We start from the raw sequence: 14,363 nt of genomic DNA, 5'->3' as shown, positions 1-14,363 counted from the left end.
ATACATTGCATTTATTTAAAGTGTTACAGTTGCTCTTATCTGTCATGTTAATTATAAAGAATTTTTTTTCCCCTTTAAGTGGGAGTCGTTTGAAATAGATATAAATGATTCCATAGCATGACTTTCTTATCACCTATTCTAACATTTCAAATCAAGTCATCCACCACAATGCATTCTGGGTATTTTGCAAATTAGCCATTTTGAATGCATTGCGCATTCAAGGAACTATTTCATCTCTTCAGGGCATAGACTACACCGATTTCGTACATGTATGTGCATGTCTGAAAGTACCAAATTAATATCTACTCGTGGGGACAATTTCTGAATATTCAAGTAGTTGCCCCACCACAACGAGGGAGAGAAGGGAACAGGGGAAAATTCCGCATTTGCACCATGACCTTGTATCAGTTTTCTAATGCCACTAATCCTTGGACTGGAACTTGCTAACCTTTGAAGATTTGACTAGTCAAGCTTCGTATTTGGTTATCGTCACTTTCTAAGAAAAATGAGGCTGTCTAAGGAAAACAGTCTTTAAGTTCAAAAATCCAGAGGAAAAGCATGTATTAAACCACAATAGTCCTGTAAATTCAACCCTGGAATCACTGTTACAGAATCACCATGAATGGAAATCTCCCTGTTCCCAGGGGTAATTTTTAGCCCTAAACAGATTTTTCTGTATTTCAACTGTCCTTAAAAAAACCCCAAAACACAAACACAAAACCAAGAAAACAAATGTCTCCTACCAGAGATACTCTTAACTAAGTTAACACCAGGTTTCTAAGTCGGGCGTCCTCGACCCAGATAGGCAGAAAGGCAGGCGGCAAATCCAATACTTGCACTAAGATACTAATTTTAAACTTTCACAGTTTCATAACTGATAAAATGCTTTTCCTTAAGCTGAATATTTTTTCTGGCCTCCTCGCTAAGGAGATGGAATTGAAGTCATGCTAAAAAAAAAATAGTTCATCTAATAGATGTAGGAAGTAGAAGATTTTCACCTTTATGTTTTTGAATCTTCCTTAAAAAAGTAGAGCAGAGCAAAAACTAGAGATCAAAATATTTTTTTCAACAGAATGTGTAGTTTTCACAAAATCTGAATGTTCCATGGAAAAACTTCAATTTTGCCAGGGCTGTTTGGTTTTCCACTGGGGGAGATCTAAATAAAGGATTTCCTTTTAAGTTCCAGTTGACTGAAATGTAAACTTTCAAGTCACTTTTCCAAACAAATAAACAAGTAAATAAATCAGACTCCACCCTCTAAAGATTTTCTTCAGCTTGACATCTCCTCAGACATGAAAGACGGACATCCACCATGGGGCAGTGATCAGCAAGGAGCTCCACAGAGAGGACTCCAACCAGCACAGTCGATACCTTCAGCAAAAAACTGTCACCGGGTGGACACGAAACATGGAAAATTTCAACCCAAAAGGAAAGAGTCTGAGAAAGATGTGAGCACAAGTGGAGGAGGACAGGCAGGAATAGCAGTTGGAGCTCCATCTCCGTTCCAGCGGTTCTTGCCAACGACTGCGAGCGCTAATAAGGAACAGTCCCCCTGTGCATGCCACGTGCAGCCAAGGCGAGATAGACGCATTTGTTTCTGCTGTTAAACAGCCCAGAGTAGATATTGGCTGTGGTTCCACCAGTGGAGAGCCACACCAGCATCCTTACACCCACGGGCAATATCCCTTGGGACATTAAGGGCAACATCCTTCTTCGCCGAGCCTCCGTTTATTGATTCCTGCAGCCACCAGTGGCTCGGGAGTCTCACAAGCATCAGAGCTGAGGTTGGGTACCACCATCCCATGCACATCTCCAAGCGCAGACTCGGGTCCTTCTACACATTTTCCTTGAGCACAGGGGCATTGTAGCACCGCCATGACCTCCAGATTACCCGCAGGGAGGGGGCCCAGAGGTGACAACACCAATTGTCCATCCTTTTCCACCCTGCTGCCTGCCTGGACTGGTTCTGGCAACTGGGACCTCTCCTGTTGCAGAAGGAGATCACAGAATGTCCTGGGTTGGAAGGACCCACAAGGATCATCGAGTCCAACTCCTGTCCCTGCACAAGACAACCCCACAGGTCACACCATGTGTCTGAGTACGTTGTCCAGTCTCTTCTTGAACGCTGTCAGGCTTGCGGCTGTGACACCTCCCTGGGGAGCCTGTTCCAGCGTCCAGCACCTCTGGGTGAAGAACCTTTTCCTCATGTACAACTGACCCTGCCCTGGCACATTTTCCTACCATTCCTTTGGGTCCCATCATTGGAGATGTTGCTCCTATGGGGAAGGAGGATTTCTTGGAGCCTTTCCTCTGCCCACCTGGTCTCTCCTCACCCTCCCTGGAAAAATGGCACTGCCGAGACCCAAAGTGCCGCCAGAGATGACAACAACCTGAATCCTGTCCCAGCCCCAGAGCCCCAGACAGCTTCCCCCCACACATGCCCTTCTATGCTCCCTCTTCAGAGCTGGACAGCTGTCCCCAAAAGGCAGCTCTCAGGACAATTTTCCAAACAATTCAATATGAGTTTGCAAACCTATTTCTTCACAGTTTCTTCCTGCCCTGAAGCACCTTTTCCCTTTGCTCACCCTGCTGGGGCTCAGCAAGATGGGGGGTGTTTTCTTTTTCTCTGGAAAAAGGAAAGAAAAACAAGAAAATACCAGTGGTGCCAACTCTTGCAATTTTAGTTCCACAGTACTTGATGTTTTTCTTTACCCCCCTCCCCAGCTTCTTGCTCCAATGTATTATGCAAAAATCTCAGATTTCATTTTCAAAAGAGAAGAAAAAAGAACAAGCAGTTCATGGGCCTCTAGGTTTTAGAGAAAAGCTGAGACACACAAGCTCTGTGCACCCTAAAGCAGCCCTCAAACTCCAAAAAGCAAAGCATGGGGAAAACAATATCACTTTTTAGGTTTTTTTTTTTTTTTTAAAGAAGTGATTAAATAAAAACAAAACCCCTTCATGACCTGAAGGACCGAACTGATTTTTGGACACTTGAGGGGTTATGTGAAGGGTCTGCTAATCCATAGGTACCATCAATGGTTGTACCAAATAACACCTGGAGATGTGGGGTGCACACAGAGACCACGGGCTGTCTCCTCATGCATTCCATCAAGTGTTGGTGGATCGTTTACTGACCTCAAGGATGTGCTTACTGGGTCTTTCCTTCACATTTTAAGAAATGTGCCAAGAGAGGCCATGTCATCCCTGTCTCAGAGGCAGGGAACACACTCAGACGAGGAGAGTAGCTTTGGAGCAATTGGAGATTTTACTTTACTTGTCTTGTTTTGACATTTTAAAAAAAATCTAAAACACAAGTCATCCAACCTGAAATTTTGTGACTGCTATTTATGTACGGAAAATATTTAACAGTTCAAGTCAGAAAGCCCAAAATTGGATTGCCCTTAAGTTTCTGAAGACTCCTAGGGTCTCCAAAATCAGACTAAAAATACCACGAGAACAGGCTCCCTTGGACCAGATACTAATTTTCTGCAGCAGTGTGAAGGAATTAAGGCTGTCCTAAAGCACCAGCTGGTAACTGGCCTGACATTTTCATGTCATTTGCTCCCTGGTCCTCTTGTGTAGGCCATGCAGGGGTGGCCGGGAGGCTTTCAGGGCCCTGCTATAATCCAGCAAACCTTGGCTGGTAGAACTGGCCCCAGAAGAGATTCCAGCTGGCTTAAGTTAGAGGAGCCACGGGGCTGCTCTAACTTAAACCACCTGCCGGTTCAGTGCTGGGCCAGCTCTAGGATCTGGGAGGTATAAACGTGGTTGAAAGCCAACGTTGCCTGCTCCCTTCCTCATCTGTCCCAACAGGAGCTAGAGATCCAAACCCTCTTCAGAAATTCCTCTAGATTAAGGTTTCAGGGAGACACCTTTGAGCTTCTGGTTACGTTTAAAATCTAAGAATGGAGATGCAGCCGTCTAGCCCCATCTTCCTTACCTTTCCTCATCGCAGAGCTTGCAGTCCAACACTGAAGCCCAAACACGAGGAAATGTGCAAGGACGGGTTCTTTCCTGGAACAACTGATGCTTTCTGCCCTCATCTGACTTCCCAGGCAGCCTCTTCCCTGCAGCTCCGGTGTCTCCACTCTGGTAGGGAACCAGCCGAAACAGATCCAACAGGTTGTTGGTGTTTTCCTTCCCAGCCCCTTTTTGAAGAACAGAAGATTTTTAAAAAAGTAAATTAAAACCAAACAATAAAAAAACTTTCCCCAGACATTTCCAGAGCTGTTGATTCTGATTTGAGCTTTAGCCATAAGATCACAACCAATTTTAAACAGCCCTGATTCACCCATGTACAGAGACACACATAATCATGTGCGATGGTAGGAATTCCCCTGATAATACAGCCTGAACGGGTCTGCCCTGGCCCTTCCTCCTTGCCTTCCACCCTGCAGCTAGCAAAGATAATGAGTAACAGTGATATTAAACAGGGATTTGGCCTTTTTTTACTTCTTTTCCCCCCTCCCCGGAAAGTGGATAACACACTACAGTAGATAAAAAAATCCATCCGACTTTATTTAACTGTAACATTTATTAAGAGCAGTGAAAAGGTCAGCGCGGAGCTCCCAGCGTATGGGCTAAACTCCTTTCCCCAGCCTTCAATGCGACAAGAAAGCAGATCCTTTAAGATGCAACTATCTTAAGCTCCCCTCCGATGGTTAAACTCTTAGTAATTCTAGGTTTTGGAGACAAACGTCAAAGCAGAGGGCTCTTCCCTTCATTATTCAAGTAAAGGCCCCATCAATATTATCTGTAATAAGAATCTGCTGTTGACATGGCTCACCCCGCAGTTCCTGTTCCAGGCAGTAGTCCCTGTCAATAGGATTAAAGTGGAGGAATGTCTTTGACAAGGCCACCGGCTGCTGATTCATTGCTGCCATCAGGCTGCCGGCTGGGAAAGGAACCAGCCACTGTCAGCCGGGGGCAAGTGGCCCCGAAGCTTTCACAGAATCATAGAACAGTTTGGGTTGGAAGGGACCTCCAAACCTCCCCCAGTGCCCCCCCTGCCATGAGCAGGGACATCTTCACCAGCTCAGGTTGCTCAGAGCCCCGTCCAGCCTGGCCTGGGATGTCTCCAGGGATGGTTCATCCACCACCTCTCTGGCCAACCTGGGCCAGGCTCTCACCACCCTCAGGGGCAACTATTTCTTCCTTCCATGTAGTCTAAACCTCCTCTCCTTGAGTTTAAAACCATCACCACTTGTCCTATTGCAACAGGCCCTGCTAAAAGGTCTGTCCCCATCTTTCTTATTGGCCTCTTTTAAGCACTGAAAGGTGCAATAAGGTCTCCCCAGAGCTTCTCTTCTCCAGGCTGAACACCCCAGCTCTCCCACCCTGTCCTCCCAGCAGAGCTGTTCCAGCCTTGGATCATTTCTGTGGCTCCTCTGGCCCCTCTCCAGCAGCTCCACGTCTGTGTGGAATACACAGAGCTGGACACAGCACTCCTGGTGCTCGAGGGGGTCTCCATGGAGCTGCAGGAGCAAACAGGGAGAGGGAAAGTCTACAAGTGGTTTGCACTGTTTGTGTCCTACCACATTGCTTTTGGCTGAGTAATGAGCACATCAGCTGATGGGAGGTTTTGAGTTGATTTGATGAGCTGTGCTGAAGGGAGCGGCACAGGGAAGCCATCATCCACCATGCATGGGTTGGTAGGGAGCGTTCCTCAGCCTCTGTGTCAGCCTGGGAGACCACATCACACATTGAGATGAAAGAGGAACTTGCTGCCCTCAGGCTGGAGCTGCTCTCAGTGCCATGCAGCCCACGGGAAGCCAGCGCCAGCGATGCCTGAGCAGCGCAGCCCTGGGTGCAGCAACGGCAGCTGCCAGACCTGAGACACAGCAGCACCGGGAATGCACAGCCAGAGGCACCAGCGGGTGACTCTGATGACTTTCTCCTGGAGTTTGACCATGCTTTTTTGGTCACGAGGTTGAAGTGATACGCTCAAGGGACGAGGAGTTAAACCATGGTCAACACGAAACAGCGTGGGTGAAAGCCCTGGAAAGAAAGCTCTGGACACCAAGATGCTGGTGTATCATTGGGCACATTCAGTTTTCAACAATACTGACCTGCGTTTTCCTTCTCCTTTGCCTCCTTGTTTAATGCAGCTCTCAAAGCAAAGGCTCTGTCCTTACCCAGCAGTTTGCAAAGCCATCAGCTGCTGACTGAGGTGGAGGAGCAGAGGGACCCTGCAGCCCAGCAGCTGCTGCTTTCAACCCCTTCAGAGCCCGCTGGGTCTGGCGCTGGCTAAAAACCAGCACCGAACCGCAAAAGTAAGGGGAAAAAAAATGTCAGCTGCCAGGGAAAATCTGAGCCTCCTAACCTTCTACCTCTCAACTCTTCAAGTGGAGCATGCGGGACACATGTGCACACACACATACACATTAACACCCTCATCTTTTCCAGTGACTAAGCCCCTGTCTAATTCATTCTGTTCCTGTCCCCTCAGGTGCTGAGGCCAGGTCAGGAAGCAGGCAGTCTAGAGTAAATAGATTAGCTCTTTTTTAAATAAAACCTCTATTATTATCCTAAGGAAAAAAAATAACAACTCTCATTTTCAGGAATTGTTACATTTAATTAGGCTGCAGGTTCCACTGGGCTCTACAAATGGAGCCAAGAAATCGCAAATGTCAAAATATTCTGCACGCAAGATGAAAAGCCCTGAGCCGGGCGATCCAGTGAAAGGGAGCCCTGTCAGCCCGCCTGTCAACTGCGTTGCGGATTTTTCAAACCTAATTAAAATGATCTTTAATTTTTTTTTTCTTCTGTTTTCAAAGAAACACATTTTTCATCTTTTTTTTTTTTCCCTTTGGTTTTTAATCAGCCTGATTTCCTGCACTGAGCCAGCGGGAGGAAAGTGAAAGGGAGACCAGCACAGGCATCCAGGGGTGGAAAAGGGGAGGACTGGTGGCTACTCAGGCAGTGAAGCCATCGCTGCAGCTCCCCACGCACCCGCTGTTTACTCACATGCGAGATCAGCCCTAACAGGAAGAACAAGGTACCAAATTCTGTCCCTGCCTGTTTCCTGCCACCTTCGGGGGGAACAGGACCTTTCAGGCTCTTTGTAAATAAACAGGAGCTCATCAAAGGGACACCTGACCGCTGCACCCATTTTCAGCAAAACTAGAACGACTCACAGGCACTTGAATTTTTGGCTGACAGCTCAGACCAAAAGGGCCTTTACTGCCCTGGGATTAACAGCTCTGATGCTTTGGAGGCGATAGAGGAAGCCAGTTTGCAAATCCTGAAATGGGAGCTTTATAGGAGAGCTTGAGCCACCAATTAATTTTGCTCCCATCCATGCCTTGCCTTCACAGGGCCCTGCCAATGCCTCTCCCTTGCTGGGTTCATTGTTTATATGCGTAAAGTTATTTGGAAGGGCTGATCTCAGCAAAGTGGTCTGTGGAGTCCTGCAGCAAAACGGGAGGTTGCTGAGATGGAGGCTGGAACCAGTAGTACTAATAACTAACATGATAAAAATGGGCATAAAGAGATTTAAAACAAGAAAATAATGCTTTAGAGGAGGTTGGGTCAACAGCTATGTAAACACACATTTCCCATACTACCTCCCCTGTTCTAGTGTCTCCAAGAAACGTATTTGCTTACTTAAACAACCATTTTTTTTTTTTCCAGCCTAGTTTCCTAGAGAAACAACTCTTTTGTGATCGCGCCATGGGTGTGCCTGTCTCTCTCTCCCTAATAAAACTTCTGAACTCACTGGCCAGTTTCAACCAACTTTGCCAGAAGGGCAGAGTCCTCAAAGGAGAAACTAACTGCTTACAAGTCTTCCCGGGGCTGGGTAGACAAGAGAAAGCTGAGCTCATGCTGAGAGAACGGCTGTGGCATGCTCTCACTTGATGCTGAACACCAGAGCATCCAACCTTGAGCTGCCTCCTGTATTTCTCTTCAAGGAAGCCACGTTTCACCGAATCACCTCGACTAAGCAGGCTGCAGGAACAGCAGCATCCTGCTGCTCTGTGCTGAGAATTTAAAATCATGGTGACTGACGCTCTGAGAAATGCCAAGAAATAGAGCGGGGTCAGCAAGGGAAGTGGTCTCAGCCAGGTAAAATTAAGTGTCTGCAGTCACAGGGTTGTACCAGGTCTCCAGCCACCCAAGCTGGTCACAGTATCACAGTATGTTTGGGATTGGAAGGGACCTCAAAAGATCATCTAGTCCAATCCCCCTGCTGGAGCAGGAACACCCAGATGAGGTTACACAGGAACATGTCCAGGCGGGTTTTGAATGTCTCCAGAGAAGGAGACTCCACAACTTCCCTGGGCAGCCTGTTCCAGTGCTCTGTCACCCTTACTGAGAAGTAGTTTTTTCTCAAATTTAAGTGGAACCTCGGCTCTTCCTGCACCAAAGACACCTCTTGGGTACTGAAGGGACAGAAGACCAGGAACAGGGCTGATATCACTTTCTGCTGGCGTCACCTTCTTCATGCAATGTCCTGGCTGTGGGATCTTTCCTGATGCTCAGATGGGGATGTGAGAGTTGGCAACTTGTAAACTGAGAGCATTTGACCTGGGATCAGTCAGAGGGAAGGATGCTCCCACCAGGTCAGTCTTCTGTAGCATCAATTTTCAGCCTCCACTCACACTTTAAAAGCAGGTCAGGAAAGGCCTGCTGCAGACACGACTTTCTCATGTAAGGGCACGGGGATGCTCCTACAGAGCTCAGGTACCGGTGGGGAGGAGGGCTTGGAGGGCACAACAGGGTGAATTAACAGCCCCACCAGGGCTGCTCGGTGCCAGCGCAAGCAAAAATTCTGATTAAGAGAGTCTCTCTTTCTCTGCATTTAGGATGTTTCAGTGTAGCCATATTAAGGATGCGCTAAATGAAGGAAACAAGCCATGGGAGCTCCCAAAGGTTTGAATGCAGCCATGAGCTCCTGCTCTCCAAGCCAGTAAAGGTGGCAGCAGAGGGGGAAGACAAAAGGACGTATCAAATGAGGAATCTTGGTTTCAACCGTCTTACGCCTGTTCCCACAACATTTAAATTTGGGAAGCTCCTCTAAATATCACAACAATCCCTTTCGCTGTGATGTCCTGGCACTTCCTCTTCCCTCTCATCAGCCCCCTACTATTTCACTGGAAACGCCCTCTCATCTGCTACAAAAAATAAAGCATCTCCTCCAGTAACAAAACCCCTCAGCCAGAGCCAAAGGAAACCCGGCTGGTTTTATCCTGCGATCGCTCGGGGAAAATTCACCCGTGTGACCTTCGCGTCCCACAAAAAGAGATGAAATCAAGACTTGCGCAAGGCGCTGCAGGCGAGGGACGGACCGGTGGGTTTGCCCTCCTGGTGACCAAGCCAGGATCTTGCGTGCCTGGGAATCATGTCCGTGGGCGAACAGATGGAGTTGGCATTTTTGGGACCCTGTGACTGGCTGTCCAGCTAGTAATTTAGCAAAGGGTAAGCAGATAATTTCCTGTTGGACTGGTCTGTTGGAAGGGCCTTTCCCCTCCGGGGAGCTGGTGGCTACGCAGCCAAGCCTGAAGACGCGCAGGAGCAAAGCGTTCTCCCTCCTTTTATAGCGGGGCTGGTTTCCCCGCGTTGCCGTCATCCCTGGGGTGAGCAGTGCCATAAGACATTTGAGGCTCTCCCCCACAGAGGGTAAAAAGTCAAAAGGGTATTAAGCTGTCAGATTGGGGCAATTTATGTGTATAAACAGAGCCCTGTTTTGCTGATTTACACCCTGATAGCGCATGGCCCACAGGTAACGAATGCAGCACATCCCCACATCTGCCAGTGGAAGCAGTTTGGATTGACTGACCCATAAAACTGCAAAGCCTGAAGTTATCTGGCTTCACATCTACATATACACACGCAAACAGCCACTTGCTGGCTGCAAGTACTCATGGAGTAACACGATATAAGCAATAAACGCTTTCCCCCAGCAAAAGTTAGGAGAGAGATTAGATAAGGCGGCTAAAACAAACTTTAACCACCACAGTGGGAGCCCAACTGGCCTGTCCTTTTACTTGGCTGAATAAACGGTGGCACAGGGAGCCCGCAGCAGTGGTCACCCCGTCGTGCCGGGTTCCCATGGGGTGCAGATGGCCCAAAAGAGCCCAGCACATCATCTCCCATCTGCAAAGGCAACCTCATGCCCATCGTTACAAAAGAGCTGTGCCTCCATCCAAGCACAGGTCCAGTTAAGACTCGCCTTCCTTGGGGAAGGGCCTCAAACCCTTCTTTTGTCCTGTAGGGAGCCGAGCAGGCTGCAGGCCTTTGTGGGTGTAGGGGAGGGGGCGGCAGCTCCGGCGCCATCGCTCCCTTCCCAGGTGGTGCAATACAGCTCCTCAGCTACATTGCATAACCAAACCCTGCTCCCGCCCACCTTTCCAGCAAAAATCACATTTACAACTGCCCAAACCCCTCTATCCTTCCCCCTTTGATGGCACCAAGAAAGCAGGTTGCCTCCCAACTGCTGGCACCCGAGGGCGGGACCGACAGACGCACAGACGGGTGCCGGCCCCCGACATACGCCACGGGGCAGCGTTTGCTTCCCAGCATCGCAATTCATGCCTTCACATCGTTGTGCCGCTGCGGGGATGTGAGCAACCGCTACATTCCCCTTCTGCCCAGCAGACTTCAGTGTCAATTGCATGCTTTGGGCAGAAATAACAATTGGAAAAAATAATTGCATTTATCATGTTGGCGACTCAGCCGGCTACATAAGAATGTTACATAGCAAAACCACAGAGTTCAGCCTGTTTCCACACAGGCAGCAGAACAATGACTGGCAGGAGTCCCCTGACATCAGACGCTTGCCTTTAACTCAAGCAACTCTTCCACCAACATCTCCATTCCACCAACCTGGGATGCCACAGCAGCCCAGCCTGCAGGTGACCCTGAAGCTGATGGAGACACCGTCAGCCAGAAGACAACTTCCAACAACATCAGGCAGGCAGAAATATCAAGATGGACTTAACTACTTTATCAATAGAGGCTCAGAAAGATGTAGGATTAAACTTCATAAACAATACTGTGATTCACAGGAATTAAACTTCCCATGCTCCAGGCAGCAGTGATGGGTGACAGATCACGGAAGAGGCAAACAATGGCTCTTCCAGTGTCACCATACAGACAGGTGAATTGCAGCCGTGCATCTTACAGTGACTTTCTGCCCTGAGCAGCACCACATGTTATTTCAGCTTAGACTTACCTTCTTTGCTCAGCCTGCTGACCCTGCTCCTATTTAACCTGGCCATCATACTGACACACAGCTTTCTTGTATAATTCATCTCATTAGAACATGCTACTCAACTGCTTTGCTGAAATGTAGAGGGATTTAAGATAATGTAATGCCTACCACAAACAGTCCAAGTAAGAAAAGCAACCAAGACCCCAACGTTATGAAAAGCTCCATCTCTTCCAACTGATGGCTTCCAGGAAAATCCTGCCCACCCTCTTGGACTGTAGTTACTGGGCAGCCACTGTGAAAGTTATGTTGGTTCAGTGGTCCAAGCAGAAACCAGCTCTCCAAAACAGAGGGTGCCCGAGCACCAAGCAAATCCAGCTCCTCGACTGGTTGAGTGGTCACTTCATCCAACACAAGAGGGGTAGGAAGGGGAAAAGCCACGCTGACCCTTCGGGATGAAGTGCCTAGGTAGATGGGTTAGCCAAAACGTGAATTTGTTCCTAAAAGCCTTGTAAACAAATGTAAATTAAAATAGATCCTTCTTGGATACACCATCCAATGTCTTCTGACTCTATAGTGTGTAAATTATGTCAGCTGCAGACTCCCTTGGACTTCATCGTATTGGCACAAAAACACCCAAATGAATCTGCCTGAGGTGTTCCCCTGCTCACCACCCATAAACAGTTGGCAGTGACTGATCTGTCACTTGTCAATGCATCCTCCTAGCCTGATCCTGCAAAATAAAATGTGTTAGAAGCTGCAGTAAAGCCATCCCGGGCAATAGCCTGTTCTCCACAAAACTGGAATTGCTTTAGATCTTGTTCAACAAGCAACTTAAACACATAGAAACACCAGTGCAACTGCGCTTAAATCAGTCCTAAAGGTTGATTCATGCTATGAATACAGGTTGTGGTGGACATCCATGTCCTCCAGGTCTAGCTGATGACCACAAGACACTCATTGTCTCCTCTCTGGAGAAGCTGCCACCTCACAACCCTGCTGATGGATACAATATTTTCAAACCAAGATGGACAAGAATCACTTGGCTGGCAAGGCTATGGGTAATGTAATATTTCAGCTAGCACAGCTGCTTGTATAGTGAACATCTATCTAAAGCTTTGGAGTTACAACCAACAGCACCTATAGCAGTTTTAAATTAATTTTGAGAAGTTCATCCCCAAAGTTGTACTATATTGGTTTAAAAATAACTTTGGGGTTTTTTCACCTTTGCATACAGACTAGGATAAAAGTAGTTCTACCTCCCCCAAACTATCGGCACTTTTGATACCGACCTCAATACGAGCAGGACTTCAGTTCTTACTTACATGTAGATGTCAGTCACCAGCCTGGCTATGCCAGCATAGCAATGGTGGTTCCATCCTTCCGAGATGCTGATTCTCTGCAAGCAGGTATGACGGGAGTTACTGAGCCTGGTCAAAGCTCCCAGATGACACAAGTTAACTCCTGACGGAGCACGCTCCTTGAAGCTAAAAGCTGAAGCCTTTCTCTCCATTTTTATGCCTCCACACTCAGCTTCCAGTTGCTGCACAGGGTCTGCAAGACAAAAAAAAACCCCACAACCTAATATCTACTTCACTCCCCACATCTGCAAACTGGGACCAACTCTATGCTCAGCTTAGCTCTGGTGGCTCAACACACGGGGTCACTCAGGGCTTTGCCACCCTTCCAAAGCTTTCCTGGCTCTTCCCTGAACCTTCTCCAATATATTGATATTTTTACTCACTACAGCAACACTTCCATCAGCAGCAAATGAATGAGAGACTCTGTTCGGCTATTTCTGCCTCCAGGTATCCTCCTGCTCATTCACGGCCCAGCGCTGGGACATCCATTCAGCTGACTTTTGCCACTGAAGTAGCTGCTTCATCATTCTGCTTGCTAGAGTGCACTGTCCTACAAATGTAGCTCTTATTCTTTGTTCTTGCATTCACCTGCATCACCATATTTGTGCTTCGCTTGATCCTGGTTCCCCAAGCGCTCTCCTATTCCTCCTTATCAGTGACCTCCCCTCTTCGTTATTTACCACTTCCCTGATCATCAGCAGACCACATCATCGGTGATTTTACATCTTCTCCCATGTCATTGATGAAGATATTAAATGTCAGAATACTGGAGGGACTTTGCTACAAACACAGCTGGCAGATGATTTACAGTTATATTTGGAGACCTGTCAGGGAGCCAGGTTTTAATCCATTTAATGCACACCCTCTTCATTTTATACTGCTCTAGATCCTTAATCAAAATGCCACGTGGTCTCCAGTCAAATGTCTCACTTGCACACCGTCTTGTACACCACTATCACTTCTATCAACTAAATAAAAGGGAGACATCACATTCTATTTTCCATGAACTCATGCGGATTGGCATTAATTACATTTTTCTTTCTTTAATTGCTCACGGACTCCCACAAACAAGGACTAACCGGTACCACCCAGCACACCACTGACAGCATCCCTCTGACTCATCCTTGGCCACAGAGTGTGTGTATTTTGAGAACAGCGATCCTGTAAAACCCAAAGCTGGAGCTGGGCACGAGCTACGCTGGCAGAATACGTGGACCAGGGAAACAATCATGATCTTGCTGAGCTTTGCCTCTGCCAGAGGGCTGGAAGGGCAGGTGAGCTGCTCCTGTCTCAGATGCTAAAGCAAGGATGTGAAAACTGGCTCTGGGAGACAAGGAAATCGGTCATCACCAGTATCTGAGACAGCGCTGAGATCCACACTGAAATCACCTCCCCAAGAGAAAACTTAGACATGGTCAGGAGAGTCTTTTCCATGGCAGAATGAGTGACACAAAATGTTTGTAACATTGCAAAGAGGCCAGAGCTGTTTATTCGGCGTGTAGATGAGACTGAAGCATGCTTCTAGCAATAACACAGTGGATGTTATCTTGCTATCATAGATATTTGGGTTTGTTCCTTGAAGGTTGGAAGTAATTCATTAGCTATGCCTGAGTCAATGCCTTGGTTCTTTCAGCTCTCCAAGTGAAGCTTAGAGAGTCCCACAGCACCGACCCCGATACTGAAACGTCTATAATCACAAGTTCTTTTTTATTATTTATTATTTTGTTTTTTTAAATCTGCAAATAATTGTCGGAGTGTCCCAAGTGGAAGTCATTCATTCTTCACCAAAGAACTATGGAAATAAAAAATGAAATAAGAATTGTTCTTCAAACATCCAAAACATATTAGTTTTC

General features: G+C 47.3%; 1 long non-coding RNA gene across 1 annotated transcript; it reads right to left on the bottom strand.

Moving 5' to 3' along the window:
- Positions 1 to 187: 187 nt before the first annotated feature.
- On the bottom strand, positions 188 to 14,253 carry LOC135580478 (uncharacterized). The gene is made up of 3 exons (XR_010475165.1): positions 12,475 to 14,253; positions 3,941 to 4,148; positions 188 to 2,626 (listed from the first exon to the last, which is right to left on the bottom strand). It is a non-coding gene; the product is annotated as an uncharacterized LOC135580478 (long non-coding RNA).
- Between the last annotated feature and the right edge of the window lie 110 nt (positions 14,254 to 14,363).

Source organism: Columba livia, chromosome 10 (genome assembly GCF_036013475.1).
Source record: "Columba livia isolate bColLiv1 breed racing homer chromosome 10, bColLiv1.pat.W.v2, whole genome shotgun sequence".
NCBI classification, from domain to species: domain Eukaryota; kingdom Metazoa; phylum Chordata; class Aves; order Columbiformes; family Columbidae; genus Columba; species Columba livia.
The sequence above is the reverse complement of the archived record's forward strand: the minus strand, read 5'-3'. Positions and strand labels throughout refer to the sequence as shown.